The 22,005-nt window shown below is 45.5% G+C and overlaps 1 protein-coding gene across 20 annotated transcripts in view; it reads right to left on the bottom strand.

Annotated features, from left to right (window-relative positions):
* JAKMIP3 (Janus kinase and microtubule interacting protein 3) overlaps window positions 1-22,002 on the bottom strand; it is a 107,127-nt gene extending 85,125 nt beyond the window's left edge. For all 20 annotated transcript variants that reach the window (XM_064464408.1, XM_064464405.1, XM_064464413.1 and 17 more), the window contains exons 1-3: window positions 21,560-22,002; window positions 19,726-20,554; window positions 16,017-16,071 (exon numbers count right to left, since the gene is read on the bottom strand). The gene's annotated coding sequence lies outside the window, so the exon portion shown is untranslated. The remainder of the gene's footprint in view (window positions 1-16,016; window positions 16,072-19,725; window positions 20,555-21,559) is intronic.
* Window positions 22,003-22,005: the final 3 nt, after the last annotated feature.

The following is a 22,005-nucleotide window of genomic DNA, read 5'->3' as shown; positions in this document are numbered from 1 at the left end:
CCACAGCCATAAATCTGTTTAAACCATTAAAATATTAAAGATCATCAGCTATAGTTTGACAGGTCTTTACCAGTGAGAACTTCAAATATTTCTTCTAATAAAGGGCCTTGACTCTGTACGTACCATGGGAGAGCCCACGGTTGAGGGATGTGGGCTAAAAGGCAGCAACAAGGAAAACTTCGCAGCACCCCCCACCCAGCCCCATGGATGTCCAAAAGCCTTCTGCTGCCCTGGGGCTGGGCCCTGCCCACCACCGGGAGGGGGTATTTCCGAGGTTGGCACCTTGTCCCGGGACCCGCACCCAATGCTGTGTCAGAGAGGACACGCCAGCACCACGGGGCACGCAGATGGACCAGGCGGGTAGCAGGGAGCCTCTGAGGAGCACCTGTCCCACCAGCACGCTGTCGTGGAGATCACCAAAAACCACGTGCAGCCATACAGGTCTCGTACTTACGAGTGTCATTTTGCAACGAGAAAACCAAGAGGTGCCTGTTGGTGATGACAGGACCTTACTGGGAGGGGAAGTGGTGGCTGGGAGCGCTGTGCGGCAGAGCCTGTGCCATGCACCCGGTGCTGCTCGGGTGGGCAGCGTCACCCGCTGCCTTCAGCGCGTGACACACCTACCTAAAGCCACAATAAATCTTCTACTGGTTCTGTCACCAGCACCTGTACATCTAAACAACTGTGCAGGTAGAAACACTGGCCCGGAGCTGATGCAGTCACCGGTGTAAAATGAGAAATAAAAGGTATAGCTGAGAGCTTTAGAATGGATTAAATGGGTGAATGAGTAAGAAAACAGAAGAATAAAATTTTCAGGGCATTCAGGAGACCATAAGGTGAATACTTGCATAAAAAATTTTAAAAATAAATACATAAATCAATATCAGCCTGAGGCACTACAGAATCACAATTTAAAATAGCAAGACTTGAAACCACCAAGGACACCGCTCAAGCTCTCTGAGCAGCCTGCTCTGCCCTCCCCAGCCCTCCTCCCACTGCAAAAGTTTCTGCTCGCAGCTGGTCAGTCACCAGCCCTCCTGCACAGTGGTGGCAGGCACCAGCCCAAATCCTCCCCCGAGGAGGGAATCCCACCAGGCTCACCCTAATTACGCACGAACTACAGTAATGTCTCTGAACGGGGGCAGAAAGATGGGGGGAAACACTCTATTTCTATGCATCTCTCTTTCTTCCCCATTGCCTTGGTATGCAGTCTGGCTCCTGATTTCTGCTGCTTTGTTTTGTTATAATGACTGTAAAATTGAAATAAAATGCCTTGTCTTGAGCTAAGGAGACATTTTCTGTGACCAAAGTTTGCCTTTTCTCACCCTTCCCTTCCTGCTTCTCTTTATAGCACAGGTTAAGGCAAAAAAAAAAAACCAAAACCCCACACCTTCGTTTGACCCACGCTTTGGCAACTTCTAGCATACAGCCACATGAAGGGAAAAAGAAAACAAGTTTTATCACAGGCCTGTGAAGACACAAGTACTTGTGCCTAATGGCCGGTTGGGAATTTCACTTCCTTCTTTCCCCACCTCATACTTCAGATCCCAAGATGCAAATGGGCCCCATCCTTCCGTGCCAGACGAGAAGCCGCTGTGCGCGCCGTGTTCCTTCCCGGCGAGATTATTTGGAAGACGCAGCTCAGCTGGTGTGATCTGCGAGGGCTGAGCAGGACTTGCTCAATCCATTTGCAGCAATATCATCGCTCTTGCTAACTGGATTTAAAGAAAGGATTAGTTTCTTTGCTGGCAAATGGGCTTGTAGCCAACAAGATTTGGAAAACAAATACACACTCAGGAACAACTTACCCACGCAGCAGCTTTAAAAAACCTCAAGCCCAGCAGAACACTTCAATCCCTCCTGATGGGAGCAGCTGCAGTTGCTATGGAGCCGGGCTGTTGGCACAGCCGTGCCCTTGATGTGCTTCGCTTTATTCCAGACCATCTTCTGCCTGCCGTGTGGCAGACTGACTGCATCCCTGCCCTCTGCTTCCTCTCTTCATATTCTCTCTTTTTCAAAACACAAAACTAAACAACAACAAAGCAAAAAAACCCCTAAACCAACCAACCAACCAGGAAAAAAAACCCCAGAAGGGCAATGACTCTGCTGCAGATCAGTAAGTTGTATTTACAATAAGATCTCGAAGGGCTGTAGGCAAAAGGCAATACCTGCAGCCCACTGCTACTGTGATGAACTTTGCTGGCTGAAGAGTTTTTCTGATGGATTTATTTCTCAACCATTTTAGTAAAAATATTAAGATTAAAAAAATGTGATGATGTCAAAAATGAAACTAAAATGTTTTAGAATGACATTTGAATTTTTAGAATTCCTCACACGTAATCAAAAACAAGAGTTTAAAAGCCCTATTTTAAAACACTGTCTTCCAAGAAGAATGTGTTTGTGTCAGGTGATAAGGTTTTATTCTCTCTGGGAGAGGAATAGGGGGAAAGAAGGGGAAAGGAAGTTTCCCAATAAGGAAAAACATATCTGAGATGTTTCAGCTGGGCTAGTGCACAAACTAAGGCAACACTTTTCACTGTCATGTGCTAGTACGGGCTATCCCTCTGCGGAAAACCAGAATCCCAGAGGAATCTAGACAACAATCCAACCAGAGCCCAGCAAGTCTGCAAGACCAGTTGGATTTTCAAGCTTCACCTTCAAAGTAGATGTGACACAATGCTTAAAAAAAAAACCAAACCCACCCCAAAACCTACATCCCAGAAAGAATATTACAAATATTTCAGAATCCAAATTAAACTTTCTGAAGAGGTACTGTAAGCCTGCCAAATGTGGTATTTTACCTACAGCTTTGGCTCTATAAGCTCCTTTCTAGTCCTCTTCTCATGAATGAAGCCGCCCTTAAGACAGTCACACATTTCTGAAAAGCAGCCTAACATAAAGTGCTTATGATTTACTGCACAAAGGCGCCTTTGGAAAACAATGACTTAAAGCTGTTTTGAGCCGTAGAGGAAATGAAACAATATCCTAATACGCAGGGGTAAGTTGGGGCCATTCAGGTTTCCCCTTCCTTCACATTTCTGATGTTTTACACAGACTTTATAGGCAGGCGGCAGGCAGGACACAGCCCAAACCCTGAAACTGGTTTGAACTTCCATATGAAAACACAACAGTAATGAGGTAACTGTATCTTTGTGAGAAATAACTGCTTCTAATCCCACCTGCGTGACCGACGGCCTAAATTTAGATGTAATAAAAATGATTTTGGCTGTAAATAACATGAAATCATGTCTCAAAATTTTAACTCAAAGTGAGTCAAGCTAGTGCTTGGAATCCAAAACTCCAAGGAAACCTGAGGGACCTAAGCTTGCACTTACGTTGCTTTAAAGTCACATTAATATGAAGTACGCACGCATGAAATGATGTTCATAATCACAGCCTTGAGCTTCCAAACCAAAGCTAAGTGTTATGAGAAGTCACTGATAAAAAAAGTTGCCTTTTTTAAAGTAGCATCCAAGGTTCTGCACACCATCACCTATCGCTCCGGAAGCGCTCACCTGGGGAAAGGGGTCTGTTGCCGATTTCCCGTGTAAGGAAATGCCTGGGTTGACACCAGCGAATGTAACCAATGTGTACGTCTAGGTCCTTTGGGGAAAATGGTAATTATTGCTCTTAACAAGATAAAACACTTCTGGTCCTTGGTGTTAATCATAGTGGGGGGGGGGGGGGGGGGGAATCTTTGTGAGAATAAATTAGTTTCTCTTTTGTACAATTTGACTTCCCTTTTCCTAAAAGGCTTATGCTCTTTATAGAGCACTAATATAGATATAAAGTCATATGTATCTACATGTGTGTGTATGCATATACATACACAAATATATTAACATGAATCAATCACAGCAATCTGAAACATACAGGTCATACCCAGTTCTAAACACCGCAGCATATTATGCAAGCACTAAATGTTATTTTTACAAGAAACTCAAAGGGCAAAATCTTCCAAGGTACCTCAGGGAATTATGCCTTGAGGCTACATTTATTTATGCACCTAGAAGTGGGTTCTGATCCACAATTTTAAATATTCAGCTGCTTTGTCCAAAACTAACTCTTTAATCGATCGGTAACATGCTCAGCGCACGCAGCGCAAAGGCCAGCTTTGGGCGGCCGCAGCACCAAGGCAAGCCTGAGACAGTCCGGCCCACACCGCCCAACGACCGGCCGGCGGCTCGTCCTGCGGGTAACTGTGTTAAACACGCAGCGCAGGCGCACGCTCAGAGGCACGGCAGCGGGCCTCGCGCTGCGGGGCACTAACGGTAAGGGGCGATCAACGAGAGCCAAGAGGCCATCGGCACCTTCAGCGCAAAGTCAGCCAGCACGTTCGTGCCGCCACTGAAACAGGCAAAGCCCGGCACTGGGGGCGGCTGGAGTTACCCGTCTGGGTACGCAGAGCCGGCCGTGTCGGCACATGCCTGCACGTCCTGAGCTATCCAGGAACGCGCTACTGAAAACACCCGCCTCACCTCTAGACCGTTACATCCATACGTGACACGCTGTGCCTCGAGCTGGGAGTAGACATGGAGACGGCAACACGGGGGTTAAAACGATGACAAACAGAGAGAAGAGACTTCCAATGCTCCTAAATCACACCCAGAGTTACTATGTACATTCCTAGAAACAGTGGTATTTGAAGAAGTGATAGAGAGATAATGGACGCTAAGGCAAACGACAGGATGAGGCGTTAAGCCCGAGGGCTGGCTGGAGGCAGGAGCAATGTATTTTGCAGTTTCCAGGACAGTTTTTATTAGTAACTAAACTACCTAGTTTCACTTAGCACTGGTACACAGTAATATCTTCAAACTCTGTTCCAAAGGTGCGTCTGTTGCTTTAACAAATCCTCTCATCTTTTCCTCCCTACCTTTCACTCGGGATTTGGAGATACACGTGTACAGCCATTTCCATGTAGACATTCCTTCCCAGGAGGTATGTCTACTCTTGCGCTGACTAACACTACTTGATACCACTGTTTGTTGATTGACATAGACATATAAGCAGAAGAAAAATATTCATGCCTGTATAATATTATTCAGTGTCAAATGTAGTTCTTGAGTGGCTTATTTTTAAATGACAGTAATGATATTTTTACCAGAAGCACCTATTTTTCTTTAGTTTCACATGTTTATTCATAACACCGAGTTAATCAGCAACTTTTCCTCCTTCACATAACTGTTACTGCCCTTACAATAAAACACATCCAAACATTTCTGACACCATCAGGGGGGTGCAAAGGAATGCCTATGTTGAAATGGACCACTAAAACAGACCTGTAACTGATGCCCAGCCCCTTGCCAATACCAGTAAAAAGGCCAATGCCAATGAATAAGCATCTTGTGTGTTGGGAGCCATTCCAGATTTTTCAAAAGCATGCAGCGCTGGTGTAAGTCTGCTCCTGGTGAGTACCCCGGCCATCCAGCCCCTAGCTTTATCTGATGGAAGAATTTTCTTACATCTGTTTCTTCCACATGAACTCTGTACACACAGAAAATGCCCAACTTCTTATCTAGGAAAGGGAATGCATCGTGGGCCATGAAGATCACTTGCTCTCCACTCATGATGTTCTTCATGAGAGCTGGAGACAGTGGAGAGCAAATACAAGCCATGCTGTCAGGCCAGCCCTGTCCCCAAGGCCTACTTCATTCCCCTGACACACATGCCTCTCTCTGGTGACAGAGAGAGATGGTGATAATGGAGTGAAAACCAGAAAAACAGTACAACACCTACAGTTTCCTTCCCACAAGCAAAATCCAGACTCTCCACTGAGATTATGGAGTCCCAGCCCTCCCAGGCTGTCAATGACATAGGCTCTACCCAAAGAGGACACCAGCCCAGCAATAGCTGCTCACCGCCCCATGGACTGGGGCACCAGGTACAGCATCAACCCATTCTGCCACCCCCAAGGCGTTCCTTTGGGAGCATTTGCAGCGCAGGCCATAATAGAAAGGCAGCTCAGCTTAACTCATGGCAGAAAAAACAGTGCCTCACATTGTATTTCTCAGAATGGTATGTATTTTACAGGTGAAGGAAGGAAAGAAATTTTATGCTAAGAGCTTTTTCCCCAATTTTTTTACAAGTCCTTTACCAAGCAGCATATTACAGAGCAGCAGAGCTCACTCCAGCTGCCTGCAGGTGTTCTGAGGGTTTTGTTGATCTTCCCACTCTCCTGTGGCTTTGGACCTGCCATCTCTGTCAATACCAAATTGAATCTGGCCACCTACTGCCATCCTGATTACCTGGCACTGCTGAAGAAAGTCATTTCACACACTCCCCTATTTCAGATTTTCCCTTTCAACAAACAAAATAATTATTAAAAAACCCCATAACAAACTTTGAGGGAAAAAGAGCATAGTTACATTTTTCTGCTCCTACTCTTGACAGTGAGCCTGACACACAAAGCTACTCTCCCTGTCCTCTGCGCCGCCTGCTTTGCCTGTCCCAGCCAGACCAGACATCCTCACCCACCGCTTACTTCACACGGGAGAGCTGCAGGAACGTATCAAGCATTCCTCTCTTTTCCACTCCTCTTCATATCTGTGGTACTCCCACTTTCCAGGTTGCTTGCTTCTCCACTATGTTTTTGCTTAATTTGGGACTATAAAATCTTATTAGGCCAAAACTGTAAGCCAGTCTTAAAAGACACACAGATAATTTAGTAAGAGGGAAAGTGAGGTGGAAAACCCAAACCAAAGAAAACAACCAAATTGCTTCTGTTTAGGAAGAACTACCTGGCAAAACTCCCCCAGACACCCCTGCCAGGCTCTGCCTAAAACCAGGTCAGCTCTTCTCAGCCTGCTGGGCTAATTGACAGTGTAATGAGGGACACCTGTGAGAAAACAACTAGTTTTTTAACTCCTGCTAAGCTTGACTGTATCCTGGGGGCAGTTAAGCATAATGAGATTTCCTTTCTGCTATGAGCTTGCAAACCAGCAAAGTCCAAAGCTTTGGCAGTGATGGTTTTGTCCCTATAAATGGCATAAACAGGTATGAGCAATGTGTGGCACTGGAATTTCTGCATGTGCAAGTCCAGGAACCAGCCACATGTTCAGGAAAGCTTGGGAAAAGGAGAGACAACTAAACCAAAATACGTCCCTTTGTTTCAAAATGTTGTTTTGACTTTTCTCTAACTGTGCCACTAAATGTTGCTGTCTGTGATCTCTGGAGATAAAAATCAGCCTTTACTATGATTTTCAAGTGAACTAGTCTTTCTCAATGCCTAACCTGTGGTTATTTGAGCTGTTCAACAATGAATGCCAAATGAATTTACAGTCTCTATTACGGAGCAGGAAAAAAATAAGCCAGGAGGTGAAAAGGACAGAAGCAGAACAGCCCAATGTCTGACGGGGTAGTAAGTGCAGCAAGCCTCTCCCTGCCCGCTTCGCAACCTCTGTGGGCAAACCCCAACAGCACCTGATAAAGCCCGGCATAAAATACTGAGAAAAAGGAAGACACAAGTAAAAGGTGGAAGCGTCAAAATGTATAATGAATCCTTCTGCAAGCAACATAAATAATAAATCATTCACCCTGGCGTGACAAGACTGCCTCAGCCCTCCAGGTCCAGAACCTGCAGGCACCCACGGAGCAAAGGGAAGTCTCCCGTGGCTTCCGGCAGCACTCTGAGTTAGGGCCATCGCGAGCCGAGGGCCTGGTGGAAATATCAGATTTTTTTTACACAAACAAAACCCATAATGCTTCTTTCAAGGACAACTGGTAAAATAGATAGCTTATGCAGTGAAAAGTTGTAATCCACCAGTAAAGTTCGTTCTTAAGGAGCCATTGAAAACACTAGAAATCCCAAAACTGCTTTCTTTGGAGGGAAAAGGTTTTTAACAACTGCAAGCATCATCTGAGATAAAAGGGATTGATATTGATTGTTAAGTCAGCGTGTTTTCCTTTTACTTATTATTACTACATATCAAGCTAATACATTTTCCTTTAAGACCCTTTTCATTTTTTCTTTGCTAGCTCCATGCAAATATTTCCTTTGCCTGTAGCTTCCTCTGACTTCGCTTTGCATGCAAACTAGAGATCTTGACACTTCCAGCGATCATCACACAAGTCGCAGCGGCAAGACCTGACTCACTCTCGGATAACTGCCAGCAAGCTTCAGCGTGCTCAGTGCACCACCCCCATTTTCCAGACGGGGAAAGGCTTTGTGGAAAGTGGGTGGAAGAGCTGAGCAACGAGCGAGGTCGCCTGCGCTCCCGGCACCTGCGTGTTCACAGCCGGGTACCGCGCGCTCCGCCTGCGCTCCCTCAGACATTAAGGGGTACTCCGACTGTCTTCTGTTGAGCCGAAGCATACGTATAATCTGCCCATCCACCACAAAAAGCGTTTCCCAGGAAATACTGTCGGGATAATCTGCCCTTTCCTAGCGTGCAAGAAGTAATTAGACAACAATGAAAAAATAATTTGTGATTAATCATTTTATTTTGCTAACAACACAAGCAACCTGCAAAGATAAAAATGCCGACAAGCATCTCACAAATCACCGTGGGTATTTACTGCTGTGGAGCCAATACTTGCTATTTGCTAGCCCCGGTCTTTGAACCAGGGCAAAATTCCGGTATCACAGCGTGGTACACAAATCTCTGGAATTCTCCAGAGTGACAAAGGCTGTGGCTATAAATTACTGTCTACTTCAACACACAAACATGACCACATCAACTATATTTAGGGAACTTTTTTTCCTAATTATGCAAAAATCTGAACCTTAGTCTCTGAGGTAAAGAAAAATCCATGCTTTGGATGGTTATATTAGATTTCTACTATGCCTTTGAGCTTCTCATTAACTTTCTTTGCCAATACTTCTTTTCAGATAGAGCAAGAAAATATGATGTATAAGAATAAACACTGTATCTATAAAAAGCCAACATTATGGAACATTTTGATGGAACTTCAAAATCTAGTGTTATCTTGTAGTGTGAGCACCAGTCACTGGCTGGAAACCACCTTCTGATTTACTTTTACCCAAAAGGAACGCAGGTTGTGGATGCTGAGACCATACCATCACGTAAACCAAGGTGCAAAGGGGTTTTGGCAAGAGATTTGCTGTAAAAGCACTGTCCTCATCCAAATAGGCACATTCTTATTATAAACCATGGCTAGAATTCATTTCTTATGGAGGCAGCTAGAAAAGTAATCCAATATCAGATTAATCAAATAATTATTTTAGTATAGAATTAGCTAAAATGCAAAATGCAGCAAAAACATTTTAGGAGGACCATTAGTGTAAGAGTCCTCCTAGAAGTTAGGGCAAATCAGTAAATCTTCAGCCACCCCGGATATTTAGCAGAGTTCTCCCTCTGGGCGTATCCTGAGTCCCTGAAGTCAGTAAGATTTCTGACATTGACTCGGTGGCATCAAAATCAGGCCCTTTGTGTACAATTTCTTTTTTTTAATTAAACCCCACTAATACGGAGCTTGTTTCAGATTTACATCCCAGCAAAACGTAGTATGTGCCATCTGGAGTTCACTAATGCTGTCCTTTACCTACAGTACATGCCAGGGGACATATCTATTATGCAACTAAGGGTCATGCAAGACAAAACAGAGCAGTCAGCAAAAAGATGAGAAGTCTTTTTGTTATTAAAAGCCCAGCTTGAATCAATTCCATCTAGATGGATTTCCAAAGGGTTGCAATAGAGGTACCAGGATCACCAGAGCCTGGCGGCCAGCCTGAACAGCGCCTCACACCGCAGCAGCCTTGCCCAGCCAACGCTTTGCTCTGCAATCAACACCAGCCTGCTGCCGGCAGAATAAATTCTGGCTATGAACTATGACAAAGCCAGCCTCGTGCCATATCCAACATCATTTGGGCAGCAGCTTTCCAGACCACATGCAGGTTTCAGTCAGCCCTGGGACACCGTATCCCGGTTAGTTTGGGAAAGCTCAGGGGACATCGCCCTCCTCCGAAACCCAGACCCGCAGCCAGCCCCACCAACAGCCAGGCCTCCCAGCTGTGCTACGAAACGGCACCTGAGCCTCGAACCAACAACAGGAGAAAAGGAGAACCGAGAAACATTAGTTAAAACAATAGAAAATACACGTTCTGCATCTTCAACCAACTCTTCTTTTCACGTGAGCTCCATGAAATATAAGGTCCTTGTTTGCACACGACCTTGTCAAGGACAAACGACAGTTGCGCTGGTGGAGTATCTTGAAAAAGCAGCATGACAGGGTATCTATTGGCCTTAAAGAGAGACAACATTCCACACCCTCCCACTTGTGTGTTCGAGGAAACAAATTTTGTTCTCCAGACATTTTCTCAAGCCTTCCTGAACTACTCCTCAGACACTGCCTCTGCTTTTATGGAGTATAAAAGGGCGGGTCAATGCTGGAGGATTTAGGAAGCTGCACAGATGGAATTTATTGAACCTACACCTTGATTCTGCATCATCAGTGAATAATAAATCCCTAATCACGTGTTCCTGGAAATAATGATTTGTGGATTTTCATAGAACTGAAGAGTTTTTTAAAAATCTACAAGGATGTCATTCTCCATTGGACTAATTTCTACAGAATGATATTAAATTCCTGAGATCTTTTGGCATCTCAGGTCTATTTGACTGCAGAGCACTCAGCTGTCAGTGCCAAAGGAAAATCAGGGAATTACCTTTCTAGGTTAGACGACTGGTAGAAATTGCTTACTATTTTGCCACCAATAATAGCCAGCACTCGATGCTCTAGGGACAAGTTAGCTCCCCTTTTCCTTTGCATGCAGTTAAATGCTACTAGCCAGTTGTGGTCAAATAAAGATAGGATTCAGGAATGTTTTCTTTTGGAAGTCTGAAGTATTGGCGAATATTTAGCTGCTTTTACTCTAACATATATTAGTAAAAATGCTGTTATCTGTCTTAAAATTACTCGGTCCCGTTGGAGTCTCAGAACCAGAGTAGTTGGGTGGAATAGGTCTGTGTTCAAATCCTACATCCCGGTCAATTGGTTTGTGTAAACATTTTAGAACCTTCTTTTTTTTTAATTTTTCCATTTAAGCTGAACCTCTGCTGTTCATTATACATGAAGAGCTGCACCAGAGAAGGTAATAAACTTAGAAGACAGATGTTTAAAGGAAAGTTTTCATAACAAAGATCATTATTCAAAGGCCTTCGCTTGTTCACATTCATTCGCTGACACTAGTTTGCATTTGAGCTATCTACAATGAAAGGTAATATTTCAGAGATGCATTCTGAAAAAAAAAAAGTGAAGCAAAGTTTTATTCTTCCTATAAATTGACAGTGCACTTGGAAACTTTCTGAAACTTCACCAAGTAGGAGGTGTTGACAACTGTCACTTTCAGAGCATATAATAAGGGGAACATTTATAGTCACACAGTTCCACAAATATGTTCAAGATTAGAATTTTTCAAGACAACCAATGGGCCGTAAGCCCATTCTTAAAAGTCGTCTTAAAACGGGGTGCTATTTTTTCCATCAGGGTCCTAGTGACAAATGCAGCTTCCTCCAGCCAAGGCGTTCTTGTATCCTCATACCAGCATCTTTCACCTTTTAATTCACCCCTACAGAAGCTACACTTTCTACCCGTCTGGTATTTCCAGGTGAAGAACGGGCATTTATTACTCAGAAAGCTGACAAGAGCCAATACCAAATAGACAGAAAGTCTGCTGCAAAAGTGAAGTATTAAGACAGACCCTACACCCAACTTTCCATTTCTGAGCATACTTCAAGCACCTGCCATGCATTTAGACACGCAGCGCAGAGCAGAAGCATAGCATAGGTGGCAGGTTAAGGTATGTCAGCTGCGAGCTGCGAGCCTAGACTGACAGCAGTGAGCGCCTCCTGCCAGTAAGTTATGCTTTCATACTACATACATTTCTCTGGAAGTATCATGATGTGAGAAATAACAAACAAAAGTCAGTCTGACTCCAATGCCTTTGTTTTCTAATTTCTATCTGCATATTAAACACTGTCAATAGAGGCGCAGCCACATTAATGGACAGGAAAAGAAATCTTGATAACTGACATTTACAACCACCAAGGGAGCAAGCAGCTGGAAGGAAAATGAACTTTCTTTTTTTAATCTAACGGGTTAAACAGCACAGAATAGGAAGCAGTTGTCAAGAAACGCAGTATATGCATTGGAGTTCAGAAAATAGGAAATGTCCAAATCAGTTACTCAGCGAGCACAGAAACCAGATTACTTTGTTACAGTAATCCATCATAACTTGTATTACCCTGAAACACCAGTGTTCACAGCTGCAGAGGACATTTATCAACAATTACAGGCCCTGACATTTCAAGTCAATCATACATGGCAGAGACTCTGTGAAGACCCTGACGAATAAATGGAGCAGGAAGGTGCAGCCCACTTAACCAATGAAAGGCAGAGACATTATTTTCGATAGGTTTGCCGGCATCCTAAAGCAAAGCCGCTGCAAATCAGAGCTATGTTTATTAACCACACCAAAAACAAACTAGGTATTAAGGGGGGGGGGGAATCCCAAGCATAGAATTTGAAAATGGATTATGCAAAGCCTTGAGGAAGTAGATGATTCACGTGTAACATCGATATATATAAAACACACAGTATGTACATTTTTATATATGCATAAACACATATAGGAACTAACCTCACAGGCATGCTCCATCATGATGCACACTGCTTGTCTGCTTTACCTGAGGATAGTACCATTCCTTGTATGCAGTGCACTTCATTTTAAAACCTGTAGGCTGTTCCTAGCAGACAGATTTAAAAGGATTTTTATGATTCATGCTGCAAAAGGCTAAAAAAAATAATCCACCCCGCTGCATAAGATTATATTTTCCATCTCTGTCCTCTGAATAGTGGAATCGAATGAGAAATGATTCATCAACCAGTCCGGGGAAGCATTTAGAGGACAGAGAAGAAAAAGGGGAAAAAAAGAAAAAAATCAACCATACAGTAAAATCTGCTCACCATGTACACACCCCCAAAGTGAAGAATCAGACCAGCCTAACTGAGGAGAAGCTAAAGACGAATTTCACAAGGAGGCTGCAGTTGCTGGGTGATGCACTGTAAATCCTGCTCCCTCCGGGGAGAATGAGCTCATTGCGAAGATCCAGCAGCCGCCCCTCAGCCATTGCAGTGTCACTGCAGCTTGCAGCTGAGCGCAGGCACGTCATCACACCAGCTCCCTCAACACCGAAAGCCCTCCCTTTCAGAAATCTAAGTCAAGCATGCTGGTATAAAACCAGCTCACCTCCACGCAGCCCGAGGTCCCCTTGTACTTGGATGCTGCTAGAAGGGCTTGCATTTCCAGCTTAATTGTTAAGCCAAAGATTTGCATCCAGCACAGACTGAATCTGAACTGAACTCCTCCTGAAGCGGGGGCTAAATTACTGAAAAGGGCAGAGAAGATTTGAAGGATATTCAGATTTAAAAATAGCTAGCAGCCTTTGCACTTGCTCCTAGCAAAGGAAATGGACCCAAGTTATATGGAAATCCTGACATGTGTAAGTGTGGGGCCAGGCATTGGAGCCTATCTCTAATAGGAATGTCATTACTGAAGGACCCCCTACTCCGAAGTTATTTGGAAATGGCAATATGGTGGAAAAAAGGCAGGTGTCTTTACAAACTCCTGTAAGGTATGATTTGAGAATTAAAGCACTGCAAATATGAAAAGAGTGTCTTTAACCCCTAGCTTGCTGTCTCTCACTACTTTTCATTAATGAAAAAATATTAATTTTCAATATTCAAACTCACCACATGGAAAACTCCCCTTTACATTAGAACTGAATAACAAATACAGATAAAATGAATCTCTTTGGTTGCAAGATACTTTCAACAGCCCCAAACTGCAAAATTATCTAGAAGAGGATATGGGGCCTATTTATTTGTTTTTCCTGTCTTCCTGACAGTGAAGGCTGGGAAGCATTCCCAGTGAATGTCCGTGAACTGCTGACAGACATGACAGAGTGATCTAGGCACAGGACTGGAAGGCAGAAACCTACCCTGAAATATATTCTCAGCTGTTAGAAAAGAGGGTGTGGGGTATTTTTCTCCTTAAACAACACCTAAAATACCTGGAACTTTCAATTTAAAAACCTGGTTTTCCCTGAGTCCAAAGCCGCTGATGCTATGCAGCACCTGAATGCAAAGCCAAGAAACGTGTGTGACTTCTAACCAGATTCCTAGAAATTGTTCCCATTCTTGTGCCTAACCACTGCTGTATTTCTGATGCCCTCTCCCCCTTCTCTGCAGTTTAATTATCCTTTGACAAAGGTACATGTAGTGGCACTTTGAGAAAGCCATTAGAGCAAAATTTCTCTTTACATTATAGAAACACCTAGGAAGACAAAGATATGACAAAGTTTCTACTGGTAGGAAGCTGCAAGAACAGGATCTCTTTGGTTTTTTGGTATCAAAGTCATAGACTCAAAATTTTCCTTTTTTTCTCTCCATCCATACTGGGCTGCACGGTGTGAAACAGCAGTATTACTCACAGACATGGACACCTCATTTACAGGGGTGGTTTTTCCTAAGCCCCAGTCTGGGCTGCTTATCCAAAACATTCTGCCTCTTTGGCATCCCGCTGAAGCCAGTAAGTCTGTGGGAGTGCAACGCCAGGCTGCAAGAGGCACCGCGGGATCAGTGCCTCGACAGACAAACACAGAGCTACTCAATTCAGTGTCAAACCCAGGCAAAGGCGTGCTACCAACTGCAGAAATCTCTGTCTTCAGCTTTGACAAATTCTCAGCATTTCTCCTTGCTCCTTTATCACACAAATACTTTTTAAAATGAAATCACCTCACTACAGCTCAGCCCGCTCCACGGTGAGCAGACCACCAAGTCACGCGTGTTCTGGCCGGTTCCCTAGTTTCACCCAGGAACCGTCTCCCTCGAGACGCAAGGGCTGACTCTGGCTGTGATGATTGCTGTGCAAACAATAGCTTTTGAACCGTTGGATAAATAAAACTATTTTCTATTTTTAGAGTTGAATTGCAACATTTTGTGGGAGTTTGTAAGTAAAACAAATAACATAGAACCCAGTGTTGTAAGTGATAAAAAGCAAGAGGCCATCGTTAGTTTACATCACTCAAAGAATCGGGTTTTGTTTTTCAGCTGGCAAGTGCTAGGGAAACTGCATTCTTCTGGCAATTTCCATTTACTGAGCTGATCCACTGCAGGCTTGTCCAAAGCACTCCACTGCTCGGTCCTTTATCACGCCCAACAGAAATGCTAATGTTCTTTAAAAACCCAGAGTTAGCAAGTAAATGAGAGCTGAAAAAATTTTTATGCTCCACTTTTCTGATTCACACTAGAAGCTGTCAGAATGTCTTCCACTTTAGAGACTGGAAAGCAAACCAATAGAAGGCTGGTTTTTGTTTTAAACGTTCTGATTTCTGCCTTCTTCAGCTGTCCCAGCACACTGTTCACAACTTACCTGTAACACAGATCAGCAGGTCAGCCAGGTGATTTTACACGTAGCACTCTGCGCAGCTACCTACAGAAACCAGGCACAAGTCCTCTCCTCAGCCTCTCACTCAGTCATTGCTGGAGATAAACGTGGAAGTCCCTGCACAAAGCGCACAGCAGAGCCCTGGGATTGCACTAGTTATGCCAGAGGCAGCTCTGGTTTTTGTTTGGTTTTTTTTTCTTTTCTCTCCAAATGGAACAAAAGGAAACCTTCTCAGCCAAGAAAATACCACGATGAGATCTTGAGGTGAAGGGCATGAAGCAGTGCTTTGATAAGCAGGGGCACTGCTCTGCTACAAAATACGCAGAGGGCAGGAGCAACAGATGGCCAGGTTCACTCCAGATCCTGTTCTGCAGGAGACTGCTTTGCACCTCATCCTCTGGAGCACGATAACAACACCTCGGGGCTACAGCCAGATAAAGGATGTCCTGAGAGAGCCCTTCTTTGCTTGTCTTTCAGGTAAGTTTCGATCCGCGTTTCTAATGCCAAACCTGGTTCTATGAGCAACTTTTAGACCTAAGAAAATTATATTTCTGAGTCCTAACAGTAGAGTATCTATTTGAATATCTAAAATTAATGAAGTCCTACTTACAGTCAATGGGTCCTGTTCCCTGCACCTGTCCAGGCCGCAAAGCCAAATGACGATTCTGTAAGGAATGAATGATACCAATGATCAGCTTTTTGTCATTGGGCCATCAGAAATTGCTGTAAGAAAGAAATAACGCACAGAAAGAGAGACAAGCATATGCAAGAAACAGTGATGCGCACTCATAAATTAAACTTGAAGAAATCAAATCTCACAAAAAAGTAACAAGATTGGCCCAAATAGAAGACTCAGGCTCTTTTGCACCCAAGTCTTGGTTTTCTTTTACCTGTAAGAGGATCCCACTTCCTCTCTCCTCTACCCCTGTAGTGCAAATGCCCTTTAAAACCTAACATTAAAAATTATACAAAAGGAAACTTCTGTGCTTGTGTAGTTTCTCCTGAATCCTGATGGACTGGGGAGACATTATTTCACTCCTCTGTGCTTCCTTCATTACTTATAAGATGCATACATCTTATAAGGCTGTTCACAGCCTCCCTGCCTGATCCCATGAGCTCAGCCAACTCCAGGGCTGCCAGAAGTAATGCACAAAATCACAAAATCCTCGCCAGCAGCTGTCAGGACTGGTGACATCTGTCGCTGCCATTTTGTTGGGGGCTTCAGGGGTGGCAGGGAGCAGGGCTGCGGTGCAGAGGCAGGCTCTGGCTCAGGTCATGCCACCCCAGAGGCAGCTCAGGGGCTTTGAGCCTGTGGTGCCCGCAGGCTCGGGCTCGCCGGCAGCACCCAACGGCTTGTGCCCAACAGTTTGATCATCAGTCTTATCCACTTCTAAGCTAGTATAAGACAATTTAAGATCGTCTACATTAAGACTCTTCCCATTTAAATAATTTTAGAAATACGTTTGCTTAAACTGATATGATTACCATGTGTAGACCTAACCCTTAATTCCTTTCCTTCTTTAGACTGTATATTAAATCAGATCATTGAATTCACTGTGTCAAGATTGTTTTGATTCTTAAAACTCAGATATAAAGAAGTCAAATTGATAGACTACGTGTGTCTGTTAGATCTCCTTCTGTTAACGGCCTGGGTAAGCGTGAACGGCCCAGAAACAAGTATCTGAGAACAGTTTGGTAGTTAATGATGAACACCGTTCCAAGAAATGCACACCATAAAAATATATGTACTGGTTTGATTTCCAGAGGCAGCCAGGAAGGTTAATAACTAAGCCATTGCTGGCACTGAAAAAAACAGACAAAACCAGCTAGTTCTCAGATTCCAGCAGCTTTTAAGGACCTGTGTTTTGCACAGGTGAGCAAGATGGGGGTACCATGCTGCTGGAGAGGACGCCAGCAGCGAGCTTCATCTCTTGTGCTGTGCGGAGTGGTGTCACCATCCGAAGTGACGTAGGCACGCTCTCCCAGACCAGACCGGAGGCTGCCTTTGGCTGCCCCGCACCCTACACTGTATCCATTACAGAGCTGGGGCAGACGACTTTGGTTGATACCAATAAGAAACCAAGGCAACGTCAATCAATATTATCCATTTTAAAATTAATTTACGTTTATAATCAGTTTGGGATTACCAACAGTTTTTGCATAATGCCTAAAATAATCGTTCCTCACAACTGTTGCAAGCTGCCACGTCACTACAGAAACACATGCTCAAAACTAAACACAAAGTTGGGAGTTGTCTGACAGCAAGCGTGACTTCATAACTAAACCACTGTCTTCTTCAGTCAATGGAGGAGGTGGGTCACTGCCTCTGATTTAAAAGGAACTAATCGATACACGATTGTTCTGTTGACATGCAAGTAAACAAAATTAAAGCAGGTTCCAGCCTGAAAGAGGATCGCAGCTTAACAAATTGATACGCTTTTAAAGTTTTCATCTGATACAATCTACAATTTTCCATAATCACAGCAGAGTGCTTTCCTGGCAATAACCAAAAACCTTTTACCATAAAGATTTATATGAAAATAAATGCAGTCATCCAATTGCTAATGAAAGATCCCAGAGGTAAGCTGTCACAGCCGATTTGTGTTGTCTGCTGGTATAGAAGAAGATTAACTTGACCCTGTTTTACACCTGCCTTAAAGCAGAAAAGGCTTTGGGAAAATCGATTTCCTGATGGGAAGATCAGTCAACAGAAAACAGGATAAAGAGAAAGTGAGTGTCAGAGATGCGCTGTGCAGTGGGGACGTGCCAGTGCTGGGTGGCAGGAGAAGCACAAAACTGTGTGCAGAGGCGACCTGGCTGAGCCCTGGCAAGCGGCACTGGCACCTGGAATCTGCACAACACGCTGCACCCTTGGCTGCCTGCCTTTGAAGGACTTTCAAAGAGTTCTAATCTTTCTTTTTGAGGACTAGGACTGAAGGAAGGGGCTGTTACTTCTTTTTGTCAAGCTCTGAAGCTTTTCCAAGCTTGTTCACATCCTCCTTGACTGGATGACCCGTCCCTCTCGCCTCTTCCCTCGCCCCCGCCAGGCGAGCAGGGCAGGCTGGTGACGAGAAGCAGCACACCCCGTCCAGCGATCATCAGGCACAGGCAAGCCCACAAACCAGGTCAGAAAATCCAGATAATCCAGGAGCAGGGCTGGGAGCCGGCACAGCGCCTGCAGCACCACTCCGGGCAGGAGCAAAGGCCCAGGGCTGGCCTTCGCCGGGCCACAGGGCCACAGGCAGAGGGTGGGTGGGTGGGGGTCCGGGGACTGCTGGGGGAGCCACCAGTGCACTCTGGGCCCTGGCAGGATCTCTGAAGAGTTTATTCCAGCTCTTGAGCACAGGCATCACATTTTAGGTGCTTAAATATATTTATTATAACTACGCATGTAATTATACCTGCTATACCTGTAATTACACCTATAGCAGCAAATTTTTTTCCATTAATTTATGATGACCAAGGTCAGAGCAGACTCTGACCCATGGTTTGCAACTTTAATTATTTTTCAAAGTCGGAGAAGTTTGACAGAAAGAATTCTGAACACTTAATTTTAACACTTCAGTGTTTACTACCCAAATGATACCTTTCCCTGCCATTTATGACTTTTTTCTTCTTAATGTAATGAATTTTTTTTAATTCAAACCCCTTGTCTGTGATGTTTAGGGTAACCAATACTGTAAAATCACAAATGCGCATTTAGGGGTTAAACATAGCGAACTTTCCCTGGTGTTTCCCTTTTGGGAAATAACTTTGCAACATTTTAACAGTGCCGTTCCTTTTGTTTCAAAACAAAATCAATTTCCTCTCCTAGAAGGTGGAGAAAGTGATTTCATTTTGAGACAGGCGAGTTTGACTGGCGCGCTCAGCGGGGTGCCCTTGGAAGCAACCCAGCTGTGCCCCCCCAGTCTGCCCATGCCCTGGCACGTGCCCCGGTGCTCTGGCCAGGACTCCTTCCAGCGGCGCAGAGCGCCAGGGAGTACTGTCAAGTATTGGTAGAAATATTAAATACAGTTTTACTATGAATGAACAAAGTCCCTACTTTAGAAGAGTTGCCCTGCAAGCCGCACGTTCTCCTTCCAGAATATTGCTGGAAATCCCTTACCCAAATCTCTCTGGTAGTTAATGGTAGCAGGTAGAGCATTGCTCCGAGTTCCCTTTTATACCTCGCCCTTCTGCTTCAGCGTGCTTCAGCACGCTGGGCCAGCTGAAGAATCTGATGGCCTGTAGGCAGTTTGAATGCACTGGACACCAGCTAGACAATTCCCTGGTGCCAGAAGAATAGCGAGCTTGAAACTACGATGCCTTGTCTTTCTTACCTTCCCAGACAGTTGGCCGATTGCAAAGCGCGTCCTGCAGAGGGGAAAAGGTGGGGTCACTCCTCTCTTCTTCCAGGAGAGCAACAGGGGAGCGAATTCATCAGGAAACCCTTACAGAGCTCTATGTTTTCTCAAATTCCTTCCAGGGAAAAGCCTGTTGCTGCTGAAAACCGGTAACAGTGGAAGCCAGTTCGGAGACAATGTGATATTTGTGCTGCAGAAACAGGCAACAGCCCATGGCAAATACACCACAGAGGGTATGCACAGCACCATAAGACAAAATACTTGTCAGGGCTTTCTGTGCTCCTAGGAGACATTGTCAGAGAACTTTTCTGCCTGTGATGAGTATCGTGGAGTTACTGCTGGTTCCCAGGTCGGAGGAAAGAGCTGTTGGGCCTGTTGATTGGGGGATATCCCATGGCTGTAAATATCCCCCATGCAATTTTGTCTGGTTTGTTTTTTTTTTTTGTGGTGGGAGAAGACTGAAAAGGTGGTTGTGCCAGCGGGATCGCAGCTGCTTTGGTGACCTCCTCCTGCCTTCTGAGCCAGTCATCGCGTATTCGTGCCAATACAGCACTGAGCTTTCTGTTCCTTCAGCGCTGCCGCAGCCCCTGAGGCATGCAAGTGCAGTATTCACGCGGTGAAAACTAACACATTCCTGGAGTGATGAACTTGCTCTTGTTTTCCGTGTTCAGGGCTGCCTGATTTCCTCCTCAGAGCGAGGTGCAGCGGGAGCATTGCTGGGCAGCAGAGAGCAGCAGAGAGCTACGAGATGAGCACGAAAGCCAGGGCAGCCTCCAGCCTCCAGAGCCGCCTCTGCCAATCTATCCTAGCACGGGAGGACATAATAAATAAACGCATAAACATAAGGAACTTGCTTCTTGAACAGTTATTCAATTAAAAATTGTATTTTGTTCAGCCAAGGGCAAATTTGCCCTAAGTTCCTTGGCAGAACAGAATTGATTTTTAATCACACAAATTAAATGCAACTTTCTCAGCAGATTTCCTGTGGTCAAGATAATTTAGGCATAACAAGGTAATTTAGGCATCGGCATGCTTGCAAGGGCTGATCTCTGAAGGGGCTGTGTGCATGCCATGTCCCACCTCTCGCTGCTGCCTGCCTGGGAGGAGCGTAGCAGGACAGCTGTGCTCCAGCTGTGCCCAGGTGCGCAACTGCCAGGGCAGCCTCTGCACCTCCGCCTGCGTGCGCAGCACAGGGCGCGTGGGCTGCTCCGCGGAGCTGCTGTGGGTTAGGCTACAGCCGAAGTACAGACAAGGTCCTACTTAAAGCTCTGTTAGTCCTGGGAGGCCTGGGACTGAGGCATGGAAAAACGGTGTGCTAAGGATGGACTGAAAGCTGGAGAACTGACCCCGAAAATGTCTTTGCTGGCCAAACTGTTACTCTGCTTTGTCCATTTATCCATTGGCTGTACTGAGTATAATGCATGTATTAATAAAATCCTGACCCTGTCTTTCTGGGGAGGTTTTAGGTTAGTACCCTTGGCTGTTAGTGGACTCACTGAAAAATCACCAGATTTATTTTACTTGGGCTTCGTGGCTGCCGGCTGCAGAAAGGCACAAATGAAAAGTTTCACCCTAGAGAAAATGCCTGCGTCCTCCAATTAAGTAAATAACACTTTACCCATCCTCTGGCTAAGCAGAGTAAATTTGTATGTATTAGTCTTTATAAATTCCCAGCAGTAACTCAGTATCCGCTTTCAAATGGCACCACTAGCCTTTTCTAAGTGGTCTCTGTTTGGAGAGCCCTCGCTGCCTGCTCAGGTGGCAGCAGGGCCGACGGATCGGCGGGAACAGGGAAGGGGTTCGCCATTACCTACGCGGCCCTGTGCGTCAGTTTGGAGCTGCCCGAGGCTGGTTTGGAGGCCAGCCCTCCCGCCTCTGCAGTCAGATGCGGCTTCCCTCGAAACCCGAGGACAGGCTTGTTCGCTGACTCTGTGTGAGAAGCAGTGTTTGGCGCCCGCGGGCGGGCGGGCGGGAGGCACGCTGCGGGGCGGGGAGCGGGAAGGTGAGGAGTTCCCTGAGGGAGCCGCCCTCTTCTTCAGCTGGGGCTGTCCGGGCCGCGGCCGGAGGCCGGCAGGGGACCCCCTCCCCCGCGGCCCCCGGAGCCCCGCGGGACCCCCGCCCGCAGCCCCGCCCACCATGGCGGCCTGAGGGGCCGCGCCGCCTGGCCTCAGGCAGCGCGCGACCCGCCCGGTTCCACCCCCGCCCCGCTGCAGCGGCCAATGCGAGCGGTGCGCCCGCTGACGTCACGGCGGCTCG

The sequence above is a fragment of the Phalacrocorax carbo genome, chromosome 12, assembly GCF_963921805.1.
Source record: "Phalacrocorax carbo chromosome 12, bPhaCar2.1, whole genome shotgun sequence".
Taxonomy (NCBI): domain Eukaryota; kingdom Metazoa; phylum Chordata; class Aves; order Suliformes; family Phalacrocoracidae; genus Phalacrocorax; species Phalacrocorax carbo.
The sequence above is the reverse complement of the archived record's forward strand: the minus strand, read 5'-3'. Positions and strand labels throughout refer to the sequence as shown.